The sequence below is a fragment of the Callorhinus ursinus genome, unplaced genomic scaffold (assembly GCF_003265705.2).
Source record: "Callorhinus ursinus isolate GAN/ISIS: 27379988/994484 unplaced genomic scaffold, GSC_fseal_2.0 scaffold9, whole genome shotgun sequence".
Lineage (NCBI taxonomy): Eukaryota > Metazoa > Chordata > Mammalia > Carnivora > Otariidae > Callorhinus > Callorhinus ursinus.
The window spans coordinates 54,208,327-54,233,709 of NW_027397071.1; the positions used below are offsets into that span (position 1 = coordinate 54,208,327).

General features: G+C 45.0%; 1 long non-coding RNA gene across 1 annotated transcript; it reads right to left on the reverse strand.

Annotated features, from left to right (window-relative positions):
* Nucleotides 1-17,361: 17,361 nt before the first annotated feature.
* LOC141373439 (uncharacterized) lies at nucleotides 17,362-21,516 on the reverse strand. Its single transcript, XR_012379463.1, has 3 exons — nucleotides 21,270-21,516; nucleotides 20,953-21,020; nucleotides 17,362-17,533 (listed from the first exon to the last, which is right to left on the reverse strand). It is a non-coding gene; the product is annotated as an uncharacterized lncRNA (long non-coding RNA).
* Nucleotides 21,517-25,383: the final 3,867 nt, after the last annotated feature.

Sequence of the window (25,383 nt, forward strand, 5' to 3'; positions counted from 1 at the left end):
TTCTCAATAATTGTGACTTGTATATAAGAAAACTATTGATTTCTGTTTGTTAATTTTGTATGCCACTTCTCTACTGAATGATCTATTTGTTTGTTGTGGCTTTTAGTTTGTTCTCTTGCTTTTACCAGGTATACAACCATATTATCTGCAAACCAACATAGCTTTATCTTCTTTCTACTATTTATACCTCAAATTATTTATTGATCTTTTTGCACTGACTAACACCTTCAGTATAGTGTAGTGGTGATAGTGAGCTTTTTAGAGAGACTACCTTTTAAGATTACGTCTAGCCATGTGGGACTTTTGGACTCTTGACATGTGGCTATTAAGAGTGAGGAATTTTATTAGTTTTACTTAAATTAAAATAGCTATTTACTTAAGTCTTCTTTAATTTCTCTCAGCCATGTTTTGTAGTTAGCAGTGTAGAGGTTTCACACATATTTTGCCAGATTTATCCCTGAGTATTTCACATTATTTGATGGTATCATAAATGCTTTCTCCTACAACCTGAATTTCCAGTTGTTCGTTGCTGCTGTATAGAAAAACAATGGATTTTTAATGTCAATCTTGTAACTTGCAGCCATGCAGAAATCACTTATTAGTTCTAGTAGCTTTTTTTCTGGATTCCATCAGATTTTCTATACAGACAATCATAGTATCTAAGAATAAAGAGAGTTTTATTTCTTCCTCTCCAAACTGGGCTCCCTTTATTTATTTTTCTGGCCTTACTGCACTGGATAGAAACTCCATTGTAATGTTGATAAAATGTGATGAGAGATCGTACCATTGCTTTCCCAATATTAGGGGGAAAGCATTTATTTTTTCACCATCAAGTATAATGCTAGCCAAAGGTTTTTCATAAATACCCTTTATCAGGTTGAGAAAGTTCCCTTCTATTCTTAGTTTGCTGGAAGTTTTTATCAGGAATGGATACTTCAGCTATTGAGATGAACATATGGTTTTTCTTCCATACTTTGTTAATGTGATAAGTGTCATCAATAAATCAACTTTTCATTCCTGGGATAAATTCCATTTCACCATAGGTATCATTAATTTTATATATGATTGGATTCAGTTAGAATTTTTGCACTTATGTTCATGAGCAATATTGGTCTGTAGTTTTTGTTTGTTTTTTGGCGGGTTTTTTTTTTTCTCATCTTTGTTTGGTTTTGGTATCAGGTTAATTCTGGCATCATAAAATGAGTTGAAAACTATTCCCTCCTCTTCAATTTTCTGGAATAGTTTGTGTAGAATTTGTATTTCATCTATGCGTTTGGTAGAACGCATCCATTGGAATCAATTGGGCCTAAAATTATATTTGTGGATAGGTTTTCAACTACAAATTCAATTTCCTTGATATAGGGCAATTTGGGTTATCTGTTTCTCCTCAAGTGAGCTTTAGTAGTTTGCATCTTTCAAGGAATTTATCCATTTCATCTAACTTGTCACCCTTATTGGCATAGAGTTACTTATGATATTCCTCAATATTCCTTTTAATATCAGTAGTGATGGGGTGCCAGGGTGGCTCAGTCGTTACTCATCTGCCTTCGGCTCAGGTCATGGTCCCAGGGTCCTGGGATCAAGCCCCGCATCGGGCTCCCTGCTCCGCGGGAGGCCTGCCTCTCTCTCCCCCACTCCCCCTGCTCATGTTCCCTCTCTCGCTGTGTCTCTCTGTCAAATAAATAAATAAATAAAATCTTTACAAGAAATATCAGTAGTGATGTCACCTTTCTTGTTTCTGATACTGAACATTTGTGTCCTTGTGTCCTTTTTTTCGCTATCAGTCCAACTGAGGGTTTACTGATTTCTTTTTTTTTTCTCAAAGAACCAGATTTTTGGGTTTTTTTATTTTGTTCATTGTTTTTCCGTTTTCTATGCCATTGATTACTGCTCTGATCCTTATTTCCTTTCTTCTTGAGTTTGATTTGCTCTTCTGTTTCTGGTTTCTTTTTTTTTAAGATTTTATTTATTTATTTGAGAGAGAGTGAGAAAGAGAGAGCATGAGAGGGAAGAGGGTCAGAGGGAGAAGCAGACTCCCCGCTGAGCAGGGAGCCCGATGCGGGACTCAATCCCGGGACTCCGGGATCATGACCTGAGCCGAAGGCAGTCGCTCAACCAACTGAGCCACCCAGGCGCCCTGTTTCTAGTTTCTTAAGATAAAAGCAGAAGTAATTTATTTGAGATCTTTACTAATGTAAGCATAAATTTCCCTGTATTTCTTCAGCAGAATTCTACAAATTATAATATGTAGTGTTTTCATTTTCATTCAGTTCAAAATACTTTATAACTTCCCTTTGATTTCTTCTTTGACGCATGAATTACTTACAAATGCATGTGTTGGGTATGGTTCCCTCTGGCTCTTCTGGACAGTTATTTCCCCAGTCTCAAATGGCTTCCTCACATGTGTGAACTGACCAAAATCCTGTGCAGATCATCAAAGTCCTGTTTCCATGTGGCTCTTTCCTGTCCAGTGCTCTGCCCTATGCATTCGATCTGCCTTTGTCACTCTGAACTCAGCTTCATCTCTTCAACATGGAGTCTTTTAGACTCTGCCTGAGTTCCTCCCTCATGCCGCAGCCTGCAAACTCCCTCAAGGCAGTGATCTGGGGCAGTCGTAGGGCTCCCCTTATTTGTTTTCGTCTTTCAAGGATCATTGCCCTTCACTTCTTGAGGTCTAGTATTTTGAAAACCATTATTTCATATATTTTGTCTGGTATTTTTGGTTGTTTCAGGTGGGAAAAGAAATCCAGTCCTTCTTACCCACTGTGGCTGGATTTAGAAGTAAGGCTAGCTAGCTTTTACTTACTTATTTTTATTAATTTATTTATGCCACTTGCTATAAACTATTTTGATTTTTTTTTATGTGTAGCTTTTCTGCTATTTAGGATGGTTTGTATTTCTGTTGTAGTGGTTACTAGTTTAATTATGTCTTTATATAATACCTTTTGTTCTCTCTACTTTTTGGACAGTATCTATTAATTAGTTCATTACTCTAAGCCACGACACAATGAGTGTGCTTGTCTTCCTCTTACTCCTTTTCTTAACAAACCACTGTCAATTAACATTATCTTTCTTAGTGTGTACGTTTGCATGGGTACTTATGCAATTAAGCTTATATTTCTATTACTTGAGTCTTCAGCTCCTCCCGCCCCCCCCCCTTCTTATGTCTTCAGTATAATTTCCTGGTCGGATAAGGGAGGAAATGTTGACTCAAACAGACATATTTGCATCAGAAGTCCCAAAAGCATCAGTATAGGATACAGAGACATGCATCTGAGCCCAGACTCCCTAATCACCCGCTCTATGGTGACCTTAAGGTAGCTCCTTAAGCTGTCAGAGCCTCCATTCCCTAGTTTTTAAGATGGGACAATAATATCTATCTTTCAAGGTTGTGATGAATGATAGAATACATATGAGATGCTTAGCATAAAGCCCAATGCATATAAAACACTTATAAAATATTGGTTATTAGTAGTAGCCCCAGCAAGAAAAATCAACAAGAAAACATCTATGGAGTCTACACCACACACCAGATCCTGTGCCGGCTGCCTCACGTTCCTTATTTCATTCGATCTTGACAGTGAACCTGTGGTAAATGCATTGCCCTCATTAGAGACAAGGGGGAGACTAAAAGAGGTTAAGAATAAACCAAAGTCACTCAATGCATTAGTGACTGTAGTAGAATTAAGACTCAAAATTCTGCTGCCACGTCCAGAGCTCTCTTTCTCTCACCGCTGCTCTACGGCTGCCTTTATGATCCTGAGCTCTGCCCTGCTAATGAAAGTGTGTGCACACACATTCACACGCACATGTGTGCACGCACTTTATTCTGAGAACAAACTTGGCCTTGCAGCTCAGTATATAGACAGGATACACCTGGACGGATATAATTTGCCTGTTTTTCCAAACTCTAGGTTCAGAGTCTGGCTTGCAGACAAGGTACAGATGGAAATCTTCCTGGACTCAGACCAAGAAGAGGAGAAAGGGTGGGAAAGGCTTGCTCCATGGCCTGTAGTAGCACTGAGTAAACCCAACTTAGACTGAGGTTTGTTCCAGTTCAGTGGGAGAAGTTAAATTAAGAGTATTGGGGTTATGGGCATACCATTGATTGTACTTCACTATCAATGAAGAGCGGGATCTAGGAAGGCATCCCCAAAGGGGGCTGAGTGTGGAAGGTTCCATAGGAGCTGAAGGAATGGGATTTGCCACCAAAAGAGGCAAAAGTGAGCATGTTTCTTTCAGAGGACCGCAAGTTATTCCATGTGGCCAAGACCAGGGAAGGCTGGCAGCAAAGCTACACAGTGTTCCTACAGAGGAGTTTAGACGTTCTCCTGAAGATGGTGGAAAGGCATTCTAAAACGTAAGAGTAGTGATATGATCAGATTTGGTTAGAAAGCTCACTGTGGTACAGGTGGGAAGAATAGACTAACAGGGGGAGGGTCCAGTGAAGAGGCTGGTCGAGGTTAGGGGTGTGGCAGTGGGTAATGGCAGTGGGAATGGGGAGAATTGCTCTGCCTAACCCCTACTCACACTGAAGGTTCAGGATAGACAACAGCTCAGAGAAGGACCTTCAGTCTGGTTAGAAGCTCTTCTTAGGGCACCCTGTAAACTTTCTCCCATCCCCTCAAGCAGAGGCAGAGTTTGATGGTGGTTAACAGCAATGGCTATGAAGCCAGCATTTAAGACACTGCATCATGCCTCCACAGCTAACTAGCTGTGTGACCTTGGACAAGTTGCTTATTCACTCTGTTGCCTCAGTTTCCTTATCTATAAAGTAAAGATAATAAGAATACCTCCTTTTAGGGTTATTGTGCTTAAATCATTTAATGCTTAAGCATGTAGAACAGTGTCTGGCAGTGAGGAAATATGTGGTAAAAGTGGGGTTTTAGTATCATTGCACCCATTCAGCAGAGGGAAAGTGTATGTTCCTAGGTGCACCTGACCAGCCGGAGAGCTCCCTGGGGACAGGTATCCTCATGTCCAGCAGAGACCCTGGGACACAGCAGACTCTCAATGAATATCTGTTGAATAGATTAAAGGTGATGCTAATGACAAAGAGATATTTAGGAGTTAGATCATGCATCACTGGGGGATTGATCAGACATTAGGGAGAGGGTTAGTGAGGAGAATAAATAATTCCTAAGGTTCTGAACAGGGCCAGGAAGATGATGGTGCTGTCATGGCTGAGATAGGGAATTTGAAAGAAGGAGCTGGATCAGAGGGTTAAGTGGCTAACACATGCAAGACCAAAGCTCTAGGACCGAAAGAAGCTGAGGTTTGAACTCAGGTCTATCTGAGTTCATATTCCATGAACAGTTCCTATAACCTGCATGTCTATGCCTAGCACAGTACCTAATGCAGTAGGTACCTGATAATATAGATCAAATGAGTTGGCGAATGCTTGAACGAGTGGATATCTTTTGTAGATTCCAGGGGACCATGGTTGCTTTTCTTTTCAATGATAAATAGATATCTGTGTGGAGGTTAAAAAAAGAGAGAAAGAAAGAAAAAGAAAGAAAGAAAGAAAGAAAGAAAGAAAGAAAGAAAGAAAGAAAGAAAGAAAGAAAGAAAGAAAAAAGTCACCGTAAGATTTAAAAATGAGGACCTAGTAACCAACATTTTAAATGAATGAAATGGGAGCCATCTTTCTTCTCTTTCCCTTTTTCTGACATGTCAGGACATTTTTTATTCTCTCTAGCTCCATGACATACTCTTGCAAACGGCTAGGAAGGATGACTAAAACTACACACCAGGAAGTTTTGCAAAGCCCAAGCCAAAAAAAAAAAGGCAACATCAAGGAATCTAGGAACCTAGGAAAATGCCTGGTAACAAGAGGGCCTGGTAATGCAGGCTCCTCCACAGATGACTCCAAGTTCAATCATCACCCCTCAGACACAAACTTAAGTGAAGCTGCCTGTGGGACCAGCAGCTGAGCAGTAGAGCAGAAAGAACGGTCTGCAATAGTTCATATTTGGAATCCATAAGTTCTCCCTCAGTACAAGTTGGGTCATAGAGTAGTGATCATAATTATACTAAAAATGCCTGTAGTTTATCGAATGTTTACTACTTCCAGAAACTGCTAAGTGCTTTACAAACACTATTTCATTTAAACCTCATCAATTCCTGCAAGAAACATGCTGCTATTCCCATTTGAAAGATGGGGACACTCAGCCTCAGAGAAGTTAAGTAAACTTACCAAGGTCAGGTGTGAGTGAGGGCTCAGGATCTGAAGCCCAGCTTGCCTGACTCCAAAGCCCATGATGCCAACCCTATCCACACATGGTTTTTCTTTGTGACTCCTTTACACTGGGGCTGTGCAGAGTTTAACTTCATCCAAGCAAGTCTCATTGAGGCGTGAAGCTTACATTCTAACTCCAGGTATGACAAGACAAGACTGTCCCCACTCAGAGGCTCTCCATCAGTCCAAAAGAATCAGAGAGGTATTGTGCAAGGATCTAGAGACACGAGTTCAGAGAACTGGGTCCAGACATTGACATTACCACTTACTGTGAGGCTTCCCCTGGATCATTTAAATTCTTTGGGCCTCTGTTAGTTTCTTAGTTTTCACCCACCCACCCTTACCCCTGACTTTGGAATATAAAATAAAAGGGTTTGTCTAAATGATTTCTCAAAGGGTTTGAAAAACTGATTTTTTTGTTTTGTTTCAATATTTGTATCTTTCCTAATATTAACTTTTTCTTATCAACCGCCTGGATGGCTCAGCCGGTTAAGCATCCGACTCTTGATTTCAGCTCAATCGGTGATCTCAGGGTCATGAGATTGGGCCCTGGTCGGGTTCCATGCTCGGCCTGGAGCCAGCTTGGTATTCTCTTTCTCTCCCTCCTTCTGCCCCTCCCCACCTCGCTCTCTCTCTCCCTCTCTAAAAAAAAAAAAAAAAAAAACATGCTTACTAAAGAAAAAACATACTCCTTCAAAAAAAAAGTAATACATAATTGTTTCAGAAGGATACAGAAGAGTGAAAATAATTCCCAATTCTTTTGAGCACAAATAGAATGATTATACAAATTCTGAATTTAAAGGACTGCTAAAGAGGCTTGCTGTAGCTTTAACATTTAACAATAGCAATAAAAAGTCATGTTTGGGCACTTTCTGTCACTTCCTACACATTTCTTGACTTTCCTTTTGAAGACTTCTGTATTCATATCTATGGTTCAGTGTTCTCATCTAAAGACTTAAGTTCTTATAAAAGCTTTTTTATTCTTTTGATGATTAGATAAAATAAAACAAAGCAAAAACCTCGTAGAGAATATTTTTTTCCCAAAATAAGGCACTCCACAACCTCTTGTGAAGAATTTATTGTGTCCAGGACTTGTGCAGGGAGATACCCAGAATGCATTGTGATCCTGGGTGAGCAGGCCCAATGTCTAATGGGAGAAGGGAAGGAAGGTAAGTACGCAATGCCCTGAGCGTGCACACGTGAGCTATTAATTTTGTCACAGAGCAGGGAACAAAGGCTGAGTCTGAAAGAGGGGACTTGTGTCCAACAGATGGCAAAGCCTTAGAAAAGCAACCACGTAGGCAAGTTCTAGCTTGGTTAGCTAGTGCTAGAGTGACATAGGATTTATCTTCTACACGGGGGTACTTGATAATGGAAGGGGAAGTACTGATAATTATGTCAGGATACTGGGTTAAAATCAGAATTTCCTGAGCAAATGAGATCAGATGGTCACCTTACTTCATGCTAGCATTTTATGGTGAAAAATGGGACTCTGAACTGGCTGTGATATGCAACTGAGGAATCACTAAATTCTACCTCTGAAACAATAATACACTATATGTTAATTAAATTGAATTTAAATTTAAAAAGAAAAGAAGAAAAATGGGGCTCTGAATCTCATTCTTTACACACTGAAACCTGTCATAAAAATGGCATGTTCAGAATGCCCCAGGGAAGGCTTCCCCACCCTGGCCAACTTCCTGAACAACTTGTAGAAGTTCCCCTAACAATGCCTTTCAGTCCTGCTGTGAGAATCTAGCATAACATCAACACAGCAAACAAATTGTTCAAACTAAAAAAGCACATTCTTGTATCATCCTTAAATTAGTGCCATAGCAATGTAAGACTTTCCAAACCACACTGATATTCAGCCTTAGGAGTTTGGGGTTTTCCACAATGCTTTGGGGAGCCATTCAGAGCCCTAATTCTCAATGTTTCCAGCTGATGTTCCTTGATTTGCTTATTGTGTATTTAGTTATAATTCCAAAGAGGCAACGAAGATTTTCTCTGTGCAGGGACTATTTGGAAAAGTCTTGGGAGTGGAAGAGGAAATTCAAAACCTTTTAAAACAGGCTGGTGTCATCTAGATGTGACACCTGCTGGTGTGTAGTGAGGCAGAAGGAAGAGCATATGCAAAGGCATGGGGGCAGGAACAAGTATGGAATATCCAGGGAACTGGGCGGAATTCTCCAGCTAGGAATGTGCCTGGGAATGTGGTGGGAGAAGAGACAAAGGGTGGGTTGAGACTAGATAGTGAAGGGCCTTGAATGCCACCCAAGGAGGTTAGACTTCATTCTGTTGGAACTGATGAGTCCCTGGAGCTATTCAAGCAGGATATTTGTTTCTGGAAAGAGAGCAAACCAAACAAATCCAGGGAAAGTCAGTCATCCTGCATCCAATTTCTCCCTTCAGGTTTGTAGTCCTGACTTGCCCCAAACTTTTTGTTAATGTGTTCCCTGACTCACTGTACCTCAAACACCACCCCCAAAGGAAGGTATCTCAATCAACTAGTGATTATAGACACAAATTTCTGATGTTTTTAGTTCAGCCCAATCCCAACCTAGGCTGGATTGGAATATTTTAGCATCCCCCAGCTCCACTCCCAGATGGGACTCAGTGGATGAGGGGTCTGGGCCAGGCCCAGAGAGGTGAGAGTGGGGGGCTTCTGTCTTCTGGCCACGCTCTCAGAAACTGTTCCCAATGACTTTCCTTCGGTGAATTTATAATCTTCATTCCCTCAATTCTCCACCCAATCATGTCTGCCTGGGGACCAAGTCCCAGGTCATGAAGCTAATGTGAAAATGGCAGCTGTATACTTTTTAGCTACTTGGGATGCTTAATAAATGGACCAACTTGAAAGATAAAAGGCTCCTTGTCCCCAGAGGTATCTGAACAGGCGTGCTCTGGAGAGGTTTCTTTCAGGCAGTAGGGAATTGGAGTCCGACAAATGAGGATTCTACTCGCTGTCCAACTACTTACAACCTCTGAGCCTCTGTTATCTCAGCCGTAAAATAGGGATCATAATAATTCCTTCTTTAGAGTGTTCTTGAGGAAAAAAGAAAAAAAAAAAAAAAACAAGATCATGATGTCACCTGGCCCAATGCCAGGCATTAGTATGTGCTCAGTAAAAGCTGGCAATCATCATATTTAGTGCAGGCATCTGCCAGTGGGTGAGATTTGTGCTTCCAACGGTGAACCACAAATTAGACTTTAAACTAAAGACTGTAGCTGGGGACACAGAAGGACACTATATCATTCTTAAAGGGTCTATCCAACAAGAAGATCTAACAATTGTAAATATCTACACCCCCAACATGGGAGCAGCCATCTACATAAGCTGACTGTTAGCCAAAATAAAGAGTCATATTGATAATAATACGTTAATTGTAGGAGACTTCAATACTCCACTCTTAGCAATAGAGAGATCATCTAAGCAGAAAATCAACAAAGAAACAAGAGCTTTGAACGACACACTGGACCAGATGGACCTCATAGATATATACAGAACATTCCACCCTAAAACAACAGAATACTCATTCTTCTCGAGTGCACATGGAACTTTCTCCAGAATAGACGACATACTGGTCACAAATCAGGTCTCAACCGATACCAAAAGACTGAAATTATTCCCCGCATATTCTCAGACCATAATGCTTTAAACCTGGAACTCAATCACAAGAAAAAATTTGGAAGAAATTCAAACACTTGGAAGCTAAAGACCACTCTGCTCAAGAATGTTTGGGTCAACCAGGAAACCAGTGGTGAACCAGTCATTTATTTCTGAGTATGACCTCCACCCTGGAACATGACACAAGGAAAAGTCCTATAGGCCAAGAACTGGTCATCAATCCCAATGAATATCACCTAACAAAGACCATCTAGCTGTGGGAACCAAACTTCCCGTTTTGAGGAAGGAAAAATAAATTCAGAAAGAGGAATTACAGGCCCAAATCCACTAAGTCCATTAGGCTACAGATAGATTCTTGATGAGACCTTAGGTCTCCTGATGCTTCCTACCATGTTCAGTAGTGTTCTCTTAATGTCTCTGTTTTCTGTTAATAAGCAACATTCAGGACCTTCGGGGATCCTATCTTCCTTATATATACTAACTCATTCAATCCTTACAGCAACCTCAGGAGGCTGATCTTATTGTTAATCTCCGTTTTATGGATAAAGGAAGTGAAAGAGAAGTTAAGTTACTTACTCAAGCCTCACTGCCAACAAGCAGTAAAGCCAAGATTTGAGCCTGGGCTTGCAAGCCTGGGTCCTTAACTACAACCACATAGAGACCCTCCTAAAGTGAAAAAAACAAAAGTGCATGGTGTCTGCCTCAGAGGAGCACGCTCCCTGGAGGAGAGACACAGCCCCCAAGAGTGTGTAGTCACATGCTGCAAGCACCGGGAGAACGAGAGAGGGAGGATTTAGTTCTACAAGGGGAGGAGGGAGAGAATTAGGAAAGCTGCCTGGAGGAGGTGGCCTTTAGCCCGTTTCCAGAGCTGGCTTGTTTTCCTCTAAGCTGCTGACAGTAGGGGAGAGGGAAGGCATTCCCTGCAGGTAGAGGCATCTTTGCTGAGACAGGCAGGTGTGAAGTGGTGGGTCTTCAGGGGCACCATGAAGAAGGGAGGCCAGGACACCAGACACTAACTCAGTGCGTGACATGGGCAAGTTACTTAACCTACAGAAACCTCAACTTCCTCTTCTGTAGAATGGGAATAATAACACCCGCCTTGTGAAGCTGTTTGAACACTAAATGAGATCACGTGTATATACTTCTCAACCCAGTGTTGTTCCTCTTTCTTTACTTACCTATTATAAAATTATTTGCCTTAGTAAAAATTTTTAATTGAGCCCATTTTTTTACACTTATGCTCACAGTAGCATTAGTAATAATCCTGAGTGGGTTATTAGTCATTCGTAATAATAATATAATTAATGATAATGTTAATTGCCATTGATGGAGGGCACTAAGTACTTAATATGTATAATCTATATTTATCTAATCTACTCCTCAGAACATATCTTAAAGATAAGTATCATTATCTCTTTTTTTTTTGGAGAGATTAAGAAATTTACACAAAGGTCACCGGCTAGGAAGTAGCAGGACTAGTTTTCAGACCCAGGTCTGTCTGTCCAGAAAAATGTCCGACAGACAGAGAATGCCCTGTGTTTTGAGTTCATGTTGGTCTTGGCAATGTCCCTCAGCCTCTTTCTCAGAAAGAAAACAAACATTCAAAGAGGTTTGCTAACGTGTTGGAACAAGAACGCCCTCGTGAGAGAGGGAAGAGGCCCGCTGAGGCAGGGAGATGCGTCTATATTTGGAGGGTGGGGTTGGGGCGGCCCCTCAGCCTCTTCTCCCCAAGCCCAGAGGTCCTGGAGCGAGCCTGGCTTGAACTGGAACCTTGTGCTGCCCAGAAGTCATGGCATCTTGGCAGGTCACTGTGTGCCTTCTCAGGCTTCAGGTGGTTCTGGGAAGCCAGGGGTGCCCTGCCCACCAGTGGAGACTGCAGGACTGCCAGGAGGCTGCCCGCTGGTAACCCAGCCCTTCCCCCCCCACCCCCCACCCCCGCCGTGGGTGGCTCCCAGGCAGCAGGGAGTTAATCTGCTATCTGTTGGGAAGGCTTCCAGAACCCTCCTCCCCGCCTGTGTTTGTTCAGGGCTGGGCTCTTCAGAAACTGAAACCGGCAGGACACCAGGCCCAGGCAGCCCTCATGGGATCCTGCCTGGGTTTACCTTCTATGGGGAGGATCAGAGGGCTGGGCGGAGCAGAGTCTGGAGCCTGGGCAGGGCTTGCGGATGTGGCAGGCCTGGCTCCCTTCGGCCTCCTCCCCAGGAGTTACCCCCACCCATGCCTCCACCACCACCTGGGACCAGCTCCAAGGCCCCGGAGAAGTACATGGGCAGACAAGCCAGGGTGGCTTGAATTCCGGCCCTGCCCCTCACCACCTCTGAGACACTGAGCAAATAGCTAAACTTCAGTTTCAGTTTCTTTCACTGTGAAATGGGGGTAAATAATGCCTGGCCTTTGGATTCAGTAACGTATATGCAGTAAACTAACACATAAGAAGCGCTCAGTATATGGTCACTGTATTGATGTCCTTGTTACTATTATTGCTGTTGTTGTGACAATGGGTTGGGCAGCCTGCTTTGTGAGGTAGTAAGTTCCCATCGCTCACGGAGTTCAAGCATAAGCTGAGTGAGATGCGGAAAATGACAAAAACCAGAATAGGAAGGGATTCACACGTGCCATACCCACATACTGACCTGGTCACTTCAGAATCACCTGGGAAGCTCAAGCACCACCTCAGACCCACTGAATCAAAACCCCCGAAGGCAAGCTTTTCCAAAAGTACACCTTCATTTTATAAACCACTCATCTGGGCCAATAAAGTCTACGTTTTTCATCTTCAAATGACCCTAATGTTATTCCCTCCTATCCTATCGACTTAAGAGTGTGACATATTTTATTGACCAAACCAGATTTGTTAACTCATAATTAATTCATTTACTTACTACATAAGTTATGTACCAAAGGCCCAGAATTCACTCCATAAATAATCATTCACTCAACAAATATTTATTGAGGAACTACCATGTCCCAGGCACTGTGCTGTGTACCGGGGGATGGCGGGGAAGAAGGCAGAGAGGAGGTCTGTCCCCCCGGGGCTTCCCAGTCTGGCAAGGGAATGCAGAAAATGAACAAGGATTCAAATACTGACATTGAAGCCAAGAGAATCCTGCCAAGTGTAAGACACCCAGTATTCCCACAGTAAAGAGATGTGGTTCCATCAACAGCAAATAACGTTGACGTGTCATTATAAAGATGGGTGCCACTCCTCAGTGCGTGCGCACACTTACGCGCATGCGCACACGATGGCATTCGTATATTTTTGAATCCCAAGAGGTCCAGGGTCCTTGAATCAAAAACGGCTAAGTCCTCAGGAGGAAAGGAAGACCATTCAGACCTAATACCTGCTTGTATGGCCAGTCTCATTGCCTGTGACACGCATGAAGAACTATTGGCCGGTGGCCCCAAACACTCTGTCTGAGCAGAGTCGCTAAGAGTGTGGGCTCCGAAGCCAGGCTGCCTGGGGTCGAATCCCAGCTTGATTTCTTAGCAGCTGTGCCATCATGGGCAAGTTACTGTGAGAGCACAGACACACAGGCACGAGCTGTATGTGCCCGTGAATAACAATACCTACTCGCAGGGTCGTCGTGGGGATTATAGAGATGGTACTGGAAGCCGTGGTACGTAGGCATCGGTATCTGAGCCGCTAATTATCCTATGCTACTTTTTGCCTTTGATGGTCTCTCTGCCTCAAGTACTCCCCCTCCCTTTTTCTATCTGGGGAGCATATAGTTATTGGTACAATGTCCCCTCCTCTCCAGAGCCTGCCTTCCTTGCTTCAGCAGGCAGTGTGATGCTTTTTCCTCTGGGTTCCTGTAGCTCTTTATATATACCTCTTAGAGCCCCTCTCACACTGCGACCATGTTTCTCATTGTTGTTGAGGTGTCTTCCTTCCTCTCTGGATTATGGGTTCTGAAAAGCAGGGCCCCATTTTGTACATTTTTTTTTAAGGATTGTATTTATTTATTTGAGATAGAGAGAGTGGGCGAGAAAAAAAGAGCACGAGCAGGGGGAGGGGCAGAGGAGAGGGAGAAGCAGGCTCCCCACTGAGCAGGGAGCCAATCCCAGGACCCTGGGATCATGACCCAAGCGGAAGGCAGCCGCTTAACTGACTGAGCCCACATCTTTTCATCTCTAGGGACAAGACGGTCCCTGGGATAAAATAAACACTTGCCACTATCTGTTGAACTAATGAAAGATGGACAAGGGCTGGATGTGACATGCCCAGGATCACAGGATTCTAATCTGCACTTAGTTTACATTGGGAAAAGTGCTTTACCGAGCTTCTGGTTTCTCATCTGGAAAGCAGATCTGATAATAACAGTACCTGTGTCTTGGGGCCGGGGTGGGGGGGGATTAAATGAAGTGCACACAGGGCAGTGTTTGAGTATGAGCTCTAGAATCAGATTGTGTTCAAGTCCCAGCGCCACTACTCATAAGCTGTGTGATGTCTGACATATTCTTAACCGTCCTGTGCCCAGAGAAAACAGATCCCAAACCAAAAAGAATATATCATCGTTACGGGCCGTTCAGAGAATTAAAGGAGATACTCTTTATAAAGTCACCAGTGCTTGGCACAGTGTAGGTATTCAGTAAATAAATACTGGTTCCTTCCCCCCACTTTCACCAACCCTGTAGGCCCTGGACTCTGAAAGCCCGAAACAGCTGTTCAAATGCCACATTTTGCTCCGAGTGACTAATGTCCCTTAAGCCAAGTTTGGAAAGCCGACTCCAGGACTAAGCTTACATTCGAGTGCTGAATTAGATGCAGGGAATGCGGCTGCCCGGTTTACTTAATTAATAAGGAAACTTTGGGAAAAGGGGCAATTTAAAATCAACAAGCACGCCAAGGAAATTAAAAAGGAGCTAGCCCACAATTTCATATGTGGGTTTCATATGTCATGGGAACAGTCCCTTATGTAAAGACAGGAATAATGGGATCATCTGAACCCAAGTTAATGTTTTACAAACTGTAAGACCGATGACTGGCATTCTGTTTGGGGAGAAAATTAACCAATTAATCAGTGTACCACACTGTAACAATTCACGAATTTCCTACTGCTTCAGCGTAACATTTTCTAATAAACTCATTATTCAAAATTCTCCAGTGGTCACACGTCTATTACGAAGCCAAAGGGTATGGAAGAGAGAGAAGGTATTTTCATTTGGACCTAGAATCCCATAGCACTGTCACCCCGATCACCCCAAAGCTCCTTCTGTTGGTGGGATTTAGAAGAGGCTGACAAGAGGGTGCCCAGGGCCCTGGGAGCTGGGGTTGTCAGCGGCCCAGCCAGCCAGCATTTGGCAGTTGAGTGCAGAGAGGAAACGGGAGAGGGCAGGGGTCTCAACAGACCTGAGGGAGGAGCTGCACGATGGGGGAGAGGGAGGGCAGGACTCTTATTAGCAAAACCAGCTGCCTGCCAAGTAGGGTGTGGGTCCGATTCTGCAGAAAAGAGAGAACTGCCGCTGTTTTAAAACCTCAGGCCTCTAAGGATTGGGAAGAAAATGGGGGGGCGGGGGTCGCAGGAGAGAGAACTCCACTCCCTATTCCCCAAGCACACTCCACTTGCATATTCCACCCTGAGTTTTCTTAACCTAAGCCTACTTCTCCAGACCTTGAGCCAGGTCAGGCACCTGTTCCAAAAACTCTTTCCTGATCTCTCCAGTTCGGGAAAGAATCTCTCTCTTCTTCCCCATATGCCCGAGGAAATTTGGGTCTCCGTTTTAAAACTTCTCAGAGTTCTTTATGATATGCCTGCCAAACTCCTTCATTCTTTTTTTCCTCTTATCTTCCTCTTTTTAAAAGGCTTTATGGTGGTGCCATTGACGTGCAATAAGCGACACGTATTCGAAGTGCACAATTCCAGAGGTAGGGACCTGCGAACCATTAGCACCACCAAGATAGTGAACATATCCATTGCCCCAAAGCTTTCCTCATGGCTCCCTTCTCCAAACAAACACCCAGCTGCTTCCGGTCACTGTAGATCGGCTTGCATGTCCCATAGTCTTATATAAACGGAATGACAGAGTATGTACCCTTTTTTGAGTGGTTTCACCCCCTGAGCACAATTATGTTGAGATGCACTTATTCAACCTCCACTCCTCCCTGAAATGTGGGCTTCTCTGAGAAACAGGGCACAGCCAGAGCATGCAGCTCGACGCCGGCCACAAAGGCAGACCCACGGTCACTTATCATCTGAGCCTCAGTTTCCTCATTTGTAAATCGGGGTGATGCTAAACCTCCCCATTCTGGGGAGAGCTGTGAAACTCCACTGAGCCCAGAGATAAAGTGCTCTGTAAACTGTGAAAGGTCAGTCCTGGGCCAGGATTAGGCCTGAATCTAGCCAGCAACACACTGGGAACGCCCCAGCTCCCAGGGCTATTTAAAGGCCTGCGTGGATTTCTTTCAGGGGAAGCTGCACACACTGGCAATTCCTCACAGAAATGGCCAGTAAGGGTTATGCCTGGTGGCCTTTAAGCCTGGCGCAGTCACCAAGATTTCAAGGATTCTTTTCCCTCAACCGCCCCGCTTCCTCTGCATAGGTTGTGTTTATTGACAAGGTCGCCCTCCCTCCAGAGGGCTGCATGTGACCGGAGGATTCCTCCTCTGGCCTGGAGCCTGCAGATAAGGGCAGTCCATCTGCTGGGGGCTCCAAGGCCTGAGGGAACGAGAACTGAGCAGAGGAGGGGAGCGGGGGCGGGGGAGCCTGCCAGGCCTGGTTGCGGCTTCCTTTGGCCAGGACTGACAGAGGGCGGTGAGGTGGGGAAGGAAAGAAGGAAATGGCGTCTCAGGTTGGACACCTACTTGACCTATAAAATCACACCAGATTTGAGGACACTTCCTACGTCCCCCAGCTCCATGAACTGAATTGCTTATTCGCTGCTACTAAGGGAAGAGAGATGAGGTCAGCTGCTAGGGCGCAGACAGGGAGACTCAACTCAAGAGCTAGCCTGGCTTGGGGAAGCCACTCTCCCGCCCCGGGGCGGGCTGTCCTCAAGTAGAGCTACCTTTCGTTGAATACCTGCTCTGCATCAGGCACTACATTTTCTCTATGCTTTACAATGTAACCTTCAAAGCCATACTGAGTAGGGAGTGTGCTTCCTCTCATTCTACAGCTGATGAAGGTGAAATCATGGGTCCAAGGTCACCTGGGATGTGAGCCAGAATTTGAACTCAGTGATGTCTGACGACGGAATCCATGTTCTCAATTTGAGAATTTGAGGACAGCTGTTCCCAAGGAATGAACTTAAATAAATTATTTCCTGATCATGCTCTGTGAAAGTGTCCCTGTTGTAAAGACCCACAGTGGAGTTTTGTGTCTAGAAGGTTCTGAGAAATCTTAGTGCAAAGGAACTTAGATTTTTTTTCCACCAAGAATTTCCCATATTAAATTGATCACCAATCTTTTTTCCTATAAAACATTTATTCATGTTCCTCAGAACAAGTGCTCCTCAGAGCCTTGTGTGAGAATCACAGCTGAGTCAGAACTGGAGGGATTACAGGGTTTAGCCACCTTACTCGAACAAGTGCATGAACAACACCTTTTATTAACATCTCCAGTGATGAGAGACTTATTACCTGCAAAGACAGCTTGCTCCATTCTTGCACAAACGCAGTGGTTAGAACAGCCCTGGCCCACAGAAAGAGACTGCAAGCCACGTGCATAATTCTAGATTTTCCAGAAGCCACAGGAAAAAAAGTAAAAAAAGAACAGGAAAAATTCATTTTAATAACATCTAATTAATTAACCCAATGGATCTAAAAATATTATTTCAATGTGGAGTCAGTAAGAAAGTGGTTAATGGGGTATTTTTTCTTTTTTAAATTAAGTCTTTGAAATCTAGACTAGCCACGTTTCAAGTGTCCAAAGTTGGCTAGCGTCCAGCATGTTGGATGACCCAGGGTTAGAAGGTGCTTCTTTAGGCCAAGCTAAACTCTTCTTGCTTGGGCCTCTTCCCCAGGGTCCTCGGATTCAAGGGCTTGGTCTAAGGATGCAGAACTTCGCCAGCACCCGAGGATGTTTTGTTTCGGCTACGCATTTGCACGTGTGCATCAAGTGCATCCCACCTCCTCTCCATCATGGAGCTCAACCCTCTGACAGGGGTCTGCTCAGCTCTGTCTCCCCCTTTTAGAAGGTTTTCCAAACTTCAAAATGCCATATAAATAAAAGGCCTTATTCTCCTAACTCCTATTGCGGCAGACTTAGAGTCACCCAGGATTTTTAGTAGTCTCATTACATGGTTATGTTATATTGAACCCACAGGTAGCTGCTAATACTGTGTCTGGCCCGGAGCTACTCCTCTCTGCTCCCTGGGCCTCAGTTTCCCATCTGTCAAATAACAGATTTGAGATTTCTATGATTCAGACCCATTCTGCCTCTTCTTTGCCTACCTAATAATTTCCCTTGAAACTAGGTCTTAATGTGGAGTTCAGGAAATAGTTATATCCTGCCAGATACCATAATAATAAGCATTTTTTGAACATTTCTCATGTGTCAGGCACTGTGCTAAGAGCCTTATAAATAGCATCTCATTTAATCCTCTTCAGACCTGACTGAAGTCAACACAATCATGATTCCCTTTTATAATTGCAGAAACTGAGGCATCAAGGGGCTGAGTCACAGGTCCGACACACAATAAAGGGAGCAACTGGAGATTCCAGCCCTGAGCCCAGGCTGTGAATGCAGGCAGGCCCAGACCATGGACCTGAGCGAGGCCCAGGCCTTGGACTCCGACAGAGGGAACAAGGGCCCAGGGCAAAAAAAAAAAAAAAAGCTTTTTGCTTTTTACTGTTGCTGTCGCTGCTGCTAAAACCCACAGCGTGTCCTCCTCCTGCTTTAGCCGAGGAAGGAAATACTGTTATACTTTCCTTGCTAAGGAAATCCTACTCTTCACAAGTCAACTTTCTTCCCATCCCCTTGACCTTTCAGGAAAGGGCCCCGGGCCCCTGGAAAGGCTCTGGAAGAGACCTGAGGAGCTCAGCGTGCCCTTAGTCTAGGGCAGGGGTATTTTTACGAACTATAGAAATGATCCCTGAAAGTATAGTCTTAGGGCAGGGGTATTTTTAGAGCCGGCCGCACTGTTTACAAGGAAGCCAGTCCCCGGAGCCTGCCCTCTCCCTCCAGGCCCCACCCGCCACCGGGCTCCTTCTGGCCCTTGCTTCCTCCCTTCCGGATGCTCCTTCCCTGTCATCTCTGTCAGCATGTGGGTGCTCCGGGAGACAACTGAGCAAAGCCACGGCCCAGGGCACTGAAAGCCTTCTGGAAGGGCTAGCTGAGATCTGGCACTACAGAAAGACAAGAAGCTGCCACCAGTTGAGGAAAAGGCCCTGGCAGCTGGAGACGGACTGGAAATCCTGTAAATGGGCTCAGCTGAGCTGCCGACGCTCCAGTGTACCAGGTGCTCTCAACTGTGACAGTCACTTACCCTCCTCGGCCTCCCTCGGTGCAGCCGGAGGGCGAGGGGCACTTGAAGAGGTGGGGGGCTCTGGGTTCTGAGCCTGAATGTCTGAGCCTCCTCCGCTGTCAGGCACGAATACTTGAGCCTACCTCGTGGAAGTGGCGGCAGGTGTTAAACAGGATAATGGAGGAAAAGCCCTGGCACACAGGGGGCATGCAAGCCACAGGGTTCCTCCACAATAATCTCCATATCTCCAGCCCTTGACACAGCGTCTGGCACCAAGGAGGTTCTCCACCAAGGGGGGTTTTCCATTATTCCTGCACCTCAGCGTTCTTTCACGTCTAAGTCTGTACAGAACCTCTCCTCCAACTGTGCACTTTTCAAAATTAAGTGTTCAGTCCTCTTGCCCAGCCCTGCACCCCTGTACCGCTGCGGTTCAAGAGTCTTCCAGCAAAAGCCCCTTCTCTGAGTCACACTCCTGTGGCTTCCAGGGCAGGCTGCCCACATGTCCCCTCACCCCACTGGCTTTTGAGACACTGGGCCTGGCCCAGGGTACGAGTCTTCTCAGGGTCTGCTCCTAAGCTAGCAGAGCTGGGAGGGGGAGCTCAACCCAGGCAGCCTAGCCCCTCGCCAGGTTTCCCTGGATGTGGGGGTGGAGATTACAAGGCCTCCAAGCTCAGAGGAGGCTCCCTCCCCACTCTGTCCTGAGAGCAAGCTGGACTTCAGCAGCTGCGAGAGATCCAGGGATTATTATTGGAGGCAGTTGAATTCCTACCATGAATTCTCCCCCTGCCTCCTCCACTCCCCCTCCTGTGTCCCACTTCCCCTCCCCAGCCTTTTTCCCTCCCCTCCTCCTCCTCCTCCTCCTCCTCCTCCTCCTCGCTCTTCCCCACGGTTGTGCTTTTGACCCAGGTGACAGCCTACTGTGTTCCTAAGGGGAAGTATTAGTGGCAAGGGGAGGGATTGACTTCTCTCTGCAACCTTATGCCCCTCCTTCTCTGAGTCCTTCCACAAAGATGACCTGGGCCCTCTGGTGTGCCAACAAGTCAGAGGCTTGGTCAGGTGCTAACACCAGGGGCCAGATAGCCTGGTGGGGAGGGACCCAGGCAGCATCCCTGGTTGTTGGGCAAGTTGCGTATCAAAATGCACCTTCTCCACTGTCTCAAGGTCCTGCATTCACACTTTTTCCAGTATGTTTTTACTGTCATACAATGTATTACCTTAACCTTAACGAGAAGGTGACGCTTTTGGAGAACGTCATTATGGACCAAGTTATCCTTCCTTCTCTGCCCATCCCCTGCTCCCTAGACAAAAGAAGGAGCATGTTTCACAGGACAAAAGTCTGAGTGTAGGGGTTGGTTTGGGCAAGAGTGAATGGCAGGAGAGGAGGCTGCAGATGGATACGGGACAAATCAGGTCAGCAGCCACCGCTGGGAGCCATTGCTCCCCCCCGCCCAGTGCTCCCCGCCATTGCTCCCTGCCATTGCTCCCCGCCATTGTGAGTCAGGGCCTGACTGCAGCCACGGTGTGGAGGCTGGGCTGGAGAAGGGACAGAAAGAACAGCAGCAGGGAGACCTCCCCGGAAACCGTGACAACTCTTCTTGCCCTATTGAACCCCCTCAATCCCTAATCCCTGACCTTCAAGACCAGCAGGGATATATGTTCATTCCCAACTCTCTTCCCCACTCACCTTCTGTTTCTTACTCACTGGGTGGCCTTCAACGTGTCCTTTAGCTTCAGTGGCTAGATTTTTCTCATCTGTAAATCAGAGAAAGTGTGTGTGTGTGTGTGTGTGTGTGTGTGTGTGCGCACACACAGACCCACATCCATGCATACACACTCCCAAGGGTTGTTATGAAGCTTAAATAAATGAGACACTGTGGAAGGAAGCCCTTTGGAAAGCACAGGCCATTCTCTATCTCCCCCTGGCCTCAGTTGCTCTTCCCATTCCCCGCGGGGAAATCCTCCCCCGGAAAGCGCTGTGCACACTGGCACAGGGGCGGGCACCTCCACGAACACTGGATCTCTCCCTTTCCACTTCCTGGTTGACTTCCAGGGCACCTGCTGTTGGCCTGTGGACAGGCAGGCAGTTTCCTGTGACGTGCCCCGTCGCCAGGCTGGTGTCCCACCGAACCTGCGCAAGCTCCATGACTGATATCAAGGACCAGAGGGACCCACAGGCCTCTGCCCTGGATGGAGCATGTCAGGTGTCCAGACATGTACATATAGAGCTTCTTAGCTCTGCTTGCCTCTAGGTCCCTGCCCCTCCCCTGCAATCCATCAGCCTCACAGTTGCCAAAAAGATCTTTCTGACATATGCAACGCTGATTGTGACATGTCCCTCTTCTGCTTAAATCCTTCAAGGGCTCCCCACCACCTTCCAGATCAGTTCTGTAGCTTAGAATCCAGGACCCTCTGTGATCTGATCCCATCGTCCACCTCTCCCGCCTCATTGCCCACCCATTCCTACACAAGCCCTGAGTTCCTGACACATGAAACTTCATTTTCCCAAAGGAGGCTGACTGTTTCAAGCTGCTTGATGTTCTTCCCTTTACCTGGACTCCCCTGCACCCCTACTTCCCTGGCTAACTCCGACTCCTCCTCCCTTGGAACACAGCTATGAAGTCATCTCCTCTGGAAAGGTTCTCCTGAGCCCTCCTTTCTTTCTTCTGGAGGCTGCCATACATATACCTCTAGCACACAGGTTATTAACCTTAGGTGGAATTTAGGAGCTTTGAGAACTTGCATGGGGGATAAAATGCATTTTTACGTTCACTAACTTCTGCCTAAAATGTAACATTTCCTTCAGTTATGAATGTATGCTCAAATCACACTGATATCTGCTATACATGTGATTCATCACCAATAGAATCATAGAAGTTTGCATATCACTTTGGAATTATTGCAGACGATCTCACAAACTGTCTATGCTCACCAATATTTTGAAATTTCAATCGTTAATAAGCCTATAGATCTGATTAATGTGTAAATAAAAACTCATAAATTGTTACCAGTTTGATTTTCTTCTATATATTTTGTTAATTCTAAAAATAATTGACTTCCTTTGCTGTTGTATATGTTTTACTTTATGCATTTTAAAAAAAATGTTATTCTGAAAAGAGGTCCATGGACTTCACCTGACTGCCCAAAGTCTTCCTGTCATGAAACAGTTATTCTTCCTCTGACAAAAGCCTGTAACACCCTCCCCTAAAACTTGGTTTATCTTGTCTGTCTCTATCAACAGATCTTGAACCCTTAAAGCATGAGGCCATCGCCCTACCTGCAAGGCTTGATACAGTGCATCGTACCTAGCATATTCCTAAAAATATTTTGGGGGGAAGAAAGAAATAAATGAGGATAAAAAGGAAGAAAGGAAAGGAAGAGGGAAGGGACTGAGTAAATTTGATCTTCAAAGAGCTTCTTCCCTCCTTCTGGGACATTGTCCCAGATCTCTCCAAGACTTTGCTGCCTACCTCCTTTATATCTCTGCTTTCACATCATCTTACTCAGTGAGGCCCTCCATGGCGCCATATTTAAAGTTCCAGTTCTAGAACCACCGCCCCAGCCATGCTCTGTCCTTCTTCCCTGCTTTGTCTTCTTCACACTTACCACCGTCTGATATACTATGTTTTGTCGATTTTTTAATTTATTGCCTATCTGCCCTCACTAGAATACAAGGGCCGTGAAAGCAGGGACCTTCATCTCAGATTCATTTCTGTATCTCCGGCACCAGAAAGAGCACCTAACAGATAGTAAACATTAAGTAAATATTTGTTGAATGGGTGATGGAAGCAAGCACATCGTGAAGACCAGTCAGTTAAATCAGTCTCCATCCTGTGGATGAGGAAGCCACAGATGGGAGAGTTTGAGGCCTGTGGCCACATACAGAATGGATCACAGAGCTGAAGGGATGCGAGAGTGGTGGAAAGAAGCATGGGTTTTTTTCGATTGGGCTTAGAACCCCAGGTTAGGAAGCTGGGTCCTAAGGCCCAGTGTACGTTTTCAGTGGAGAAATGACAGAGCCCCAGGAGAACTGGTTTGACCCATGAACAGGCCTGAGGAACAGATGGAGCCTCACTGGGACATGTCTTATCTTTAGGCCATTGTTGTTGGATCTACAGTTTGGATTTATAAAAATCCTGCCACTCTGTCTGCCTCTGGCAAAGACACAGTCTGTTCGCCCTGTGAGATCTGACTGCTCAAAGGATCCCTGAAGGATTCAGGAGCTACAATGAGTAGATCCTCGTGGATTCCTCACTGTCCCTGTGCAAGCCTCTGCCATAGTGCTTACCCAGCTAGGCTGGAATGTTCCCTTTTTGATAACAGGACTACATCACAGGCTTTTCTCTTTGGCATCGAGAGGCCAGAGCCTGATACACAGTAGGTTTTTAGTGACTATTTATTAAAGGAAAAATTATAACTAGAAAATTGCAAATGCTATAGTGATCTTTAGATTCAATCACGAAGAGAGTTCAATCATGAATTTTAATTGAGCCCCTACAATATAGCAGGTACTGTGCTGGGTATGTGAGCTACATTGCAGGAGCTCACAGCGGAGGTGGAGACCCATACATGAATGGGCAATGACAACACAGTGTGTCAAGGATGGAGGGGCTCTGCTTAGGAAGGCACCCCCTGAATCCTCTTGTACTTACCAACCTGAAGTTAGGTTATTATTTAATTACTTCTACTCTGTCTTCCCACAAGAACATAAGTTCCAGGAAGGCAAGCATTTTGTCATGTTCATGACTCTCCTCCTAACACATAGTAGGTGCTCACTTAGGAAGTCTCTGTGAATGAATGCATGGCTTGAGGAAGCAGAGAGGGTTGTGGGTGCCTAACCCAATTCAGGGATGGTGGCCACAGAAGGCCTTTGGAAGGAAGCATGGTATTCTAACCATGCTCCTTCAACATTCCTTATTTCATGACTTCCTCCCAACTCAGTAGGGTCATACCCATTTATGAAGAAGCAAATCTCAGTAAAGGGGAATCAGCTGGGTAAAGTTCTCTCAGCTGGCAGAGCAAAGACTTGATCCTGGATCTCCCAAATCAGAAACCTACATATGCCTTCTCTACACTGGCCTGGAAGACCATTCAAGAGGGAACGAAGTCCAGAGGACAAACCATCAACCCAACATCAACATCCACCACCACCAACATCATCATTTTTATGGCAGCTAAATTTTAATGAGTGTTCACTCTATACCAGGCACCTTTCTAGAACTCTACACTTGTTAACTCGTTCTTCATAACCACCTTATGATTTAGGTTCCGTTGTTGTTCTCAATTTATAGATAAGAAAACTGAGGCACTATGAAGTAAGTCTAAGATTCAAACTCATGCAGTTTGGCCTCAGAGTCTACACTCAACCATTTTCATCTTTTGCCTCAACAGGCCATGCCCACCTCCTCCAAGTCTAGAAGACTTGGAGAGACTTCTAGCATTTTTATCAACATTTTTATGTTCCAGACACTATGCTAGGTGCTGTGGGGGAAAGCTACAAAGAAGTAATTAGTAAGTTTAAGATTAAGAGGAATAAGTTAAAATTAAGAAGAATTACAAAGCTCCTGCCTTCGAGAGGTGGCCAATCTAGAACAGTGGATGGATAAGAAGTCAATGAAACTGAAATAAGAGATACAATGGAAGTTTCCAGAAGCCAGGGCATTTGAGCTGGGTCTTATGAAGGTAGAAAAGGTGAAAAGGTGAATAATGCTCTAGAAAAAGGCCACCACATGCATCCTATGTGTCATCTCCTCAGGCACAGATATAGACCCAGTGTTAGGGGAGCATCGAATCCCTTAGTAGTCTAGAGGACAGAGGGTGTGGGTTGAAGACAGGGCAATTCAAAGGAGAATTGTGGATCCTGGGGCATTTGGTCTACTACATTAAATGAAATTGTTCACTGTTTAGTAGATGATGAGCTATCAAAGTTTTATGAAGAAGGAAGTAATATAATCTGACCTGCATTTCAAGGAGCTAACAGGATGAGTACGAAGATACACTCAAGAAGGAGAAGGCTGAAGAGAGCAAGGCTGGTGGATCATTTAGCTCTTGCTGTATAATCAACCGCCCCATAATGTAGTGGTCTAAACCAACCACCATTTCATTATTGCTTTCAAGT